We start from the raw sequence: 3,444 nt of genomic DNA on the forward strand, positions 1-3,444 counted from the left end.
TACCAAGCACCTGATGCTGATGTAACCGAATAATTTTTTTTGAAATCTCAGATCCCTTCAAAGACTGCCTATGCTGATGCTGAGTGACTATCCCTGAGTAATTATCCTCTTCCTCCTCAATCATCACGCTGATAGCTTGTAAGAACATTTTTGGTTCTGGGTGCCACCACCAGTGCCTAAGGCCCAATTTTTCAGCCCTTGTTTAACAGGGGCCTGCAATTACAATTTTTGATGCAATACTTTGCAGCAGGGCTCATTTCTGCGTTCCAACTAGAGTATCTGTAAGGGGTTGCAGTGTTGTGGCACCAGCACCAGTGCCTAAGGCCCAATTTTTCAGCCCTTGTTCAACAGGGGCATGTAATTACAATTCTTGATCTAATATTTCACAGCAGGGCCCTGTGAGGGCTTACAGTGTTGTGGCCACAACAACACCTAAGGCCCAAATTTCTGCTGAGTATATAGGGCAGACCCCTACTTTCAAACATCTAACTTACAAACGACTCCTACTTGCAAACGGAAGGAGACAACAGGAAGTGAGATGAAATCTACCCCTAGGAAGGGAAATTCTCTCCTGTAAGAGTTAATATGGGAAAAACATTTCTCCTTTCCACTGATGCTTTCCAATCCTTGTTCCACAAAAAACCCCAAATTTTCAAAAAACATTTGTCATGGGGACAAAAAGTGAGGTGAAATCTTCTGAAGGGGAGGACAGACATCAAAACAAAAATGTCACAGGGGTGATAACCCTTCCCTAGGTTTTCCAAAAAGCTTAAAAAAGATTTTTTGGCTGGAGCTAAACTCGTTAAAAATGTACCCGTTCAAAATGACAAACAGATTCTACTTAACAACAAACCTACAGTCCCTGTCTTGTTTGCACCGCCTGTATACTGCTGTTCAGCGTATATAGGGCCGGGGGGCCCCACACCTTTCCTTTTTTTAATTTGGGTGCGGGGTTCCACTTAATATCCATACAAGACCCAAAGGGCCTGGTAATGGACTTGGGGGTACCCATGCCGTTTGTCTCACTGATTTTCATCCATATTGCCAGGACCGGACATTACATTAAACCCGCAAGCAGTTTTAAATGAAATTTTGTGCAGGGACTGTTCTAAACACGGGAAACACGCGCCACTTTACAGGCATACTATAGACACACCCCAGGTACGATATTTAAAGGAATATTTCACTTTAAGCATCATTAAAATCACTGCTCCCGAAAAAACGGCCATTTTAAAAAGTTTTATTTGCATTGATACATGTGCCCTGGGGTAGGACCCGGGTCCCCAAACCCTTTTTAGGACAATACCATGCAAATTAGCCTTTAAAATGAGCACTTTTGATTTCGAACGTTGGAGTCCCATAGACATCAATGGGGTTCTAACGTTCGTGCAAATTTTCGGTCCGTTCGCAGGTTCTGGTGCGAACCGAACCGGGGGGTTTTCGGCTCATCCCTACCCCTGAGCCATAATTGGCCAAAGCCACCCTGGCTTTGGCCAATTACAGCTCTCTCTACAGACGGCGCTGTGATTGGCCAAGCATGCGGGTCATAGTGCATGCTTGGCCAATCAGCCAGTAATGCACTGCCGCAGTGAATTATGGGCCGTGACGCGCCACACGAATTTGACGCGAGCGGAACATATCGTTCGCAAATCGGCAAACGATCGAACAGCCGATGTTCGAGTCGAACATGGGTTCAACGCGAACACGAAGCTCATCCCTATCCCTCACAGGTTCTAGTCTGCCTTGCTCTCGGGAACTCCAGTAGGTCATCAAATGCCTAACCTGGCTCTACCCTATGCCGTTTACTGAGCTGTGAGCTAAAACTAGCTTGAGAATCCTAAAGACTAGGGATGAGCTTCGAGTTCGAGTCAAACTCATGTTTGACTCGAACATCGGCTGTTATCCAAACAGCGAACGATTTGGGGAGTTCGCAGCAAATTCGAAAGCCGCGGAACACCCTTTAAAAGTCTATGGGTGAAATCAAAAGTGCTAAATTTTAAAGGCTTATATGCATGGTATTGTCATAAAAAGTGTTTGTGGACCCGGGTCCTGCCCCAGAGGACATGGATCAATGCAACAATAAGTTTTAAAAACGGCCGTTTTTTCGGGAGCAGTGATTTTAATAATGCTTAAAGTGAAACAATAAAAGTGTAATATTCCTTTAAATTTCGTACCTGGGGGGCGTCTATAATATGCCTGTAAAGGGGTGCATGTTTCCTGTGTTTAGAACAGTCTGACAGCAAAATGACATTTCAAAAGGAAAAAAAGCCATTTAAAACTACTCGCGGCTATTAATGAATTGCCGGTCCGACAATACACATAAAAGTTCATTGATAAACACAGCATGGGAATTCCCCACAGGGGAACCCCAAACCAAAAAAAAAAAAAAACAAAACAAACGTGGGGGTCCCCCTAATCTTCATACCAGGCCCTTCAGGTCTGGCATGGATATTAAGGGGAACCCCGACCAAAATGAAAAAAAAAAAAAAAAAAAAGGCGTGGGGTCCCCCCAAAAATCCATACCAGACCCTTATCCGAGCAACCTGGCAGGCCACAGGAAAAAAAGGGGGGGGGGGGGAACACGAGAAAGCGCCCCCTCCTGAACCATACCAGGCCACATGCCCTCAACATTGGGAGGGTGCTTTGGGGTAGCCCCCCCAAAACATCTTGTCCCCATGTTGATGGGGACAAGGGCCTCATCCCCACAACCCTTGCCCGGTGGCTGTGGGGGTCTGCGGACGGGGGGGGGCTTATCGGAATCTGGAAGCCCCCTTTAACAAGAGGACCCCCAGATCCCGGCCCTCCCCCATGTGAAATGGTAAGGGGGTACAAAAGTATCCCTACCATTTCACAAAAAAAACTGTCAAAAATGACGAGACAGTTTGACAATTCCTTTATTTAAATGCTTATTCTTTCTTCTAACTGTCTCTTTTCATTTTTAACATTGACAGTTTTTTTTTTTTTTTTTTGGGAAAAAAAACACACCACACCCTACAGGACAAAGGCATGATGAGCTAGTATGCATAGATAGCATACTAGCTCAATATGAATTACTTACCTGAGATCGAAGCCCCTGAAGCAACCCTCTTTCACCTCCTCCATCGCCGCCATGATACCCGGAAGGACTTCCGGGTATTGCTGCTCTGGCGCTGACTGGCCTGAGCAGCGATGACGTCACTCCGGCGCATGCGCGCGGGAGCCATCAGTGACGGCATGATCGCCTTCACCAACGGCATGCTCAGTGCGCCGTTGTCCACGGCGCGCATGCGCCGTAGACATTGGTGCCCATTTTTAGGAAAATATCTCCTTAACCGTGTAAGTTAAGGAGATATTTCTTGCACCTACAGGTAAGCCTTAATCTAGGCTTACCTGTAGGTTAAAGTGGTTTGTAAGGGTTTAGATCCACTTTAAAGGGGTTGTAATGATTCAGTTTAAATAAAAAAA

This window comes from Aquarana catesbeiana, linkage group LG03, assembly GCF_042186555.1.
Source record: "Aquarana catesbeiana isolate 2022-GZ linkage group LG03, ASM4218655v1, whole genome shotgun sequence".
NCBI lineage: Eukaryota > Metazoa > Chordata > Amphibia > Anura > Ranidae > Aquarana > Aquarana catesbeiana.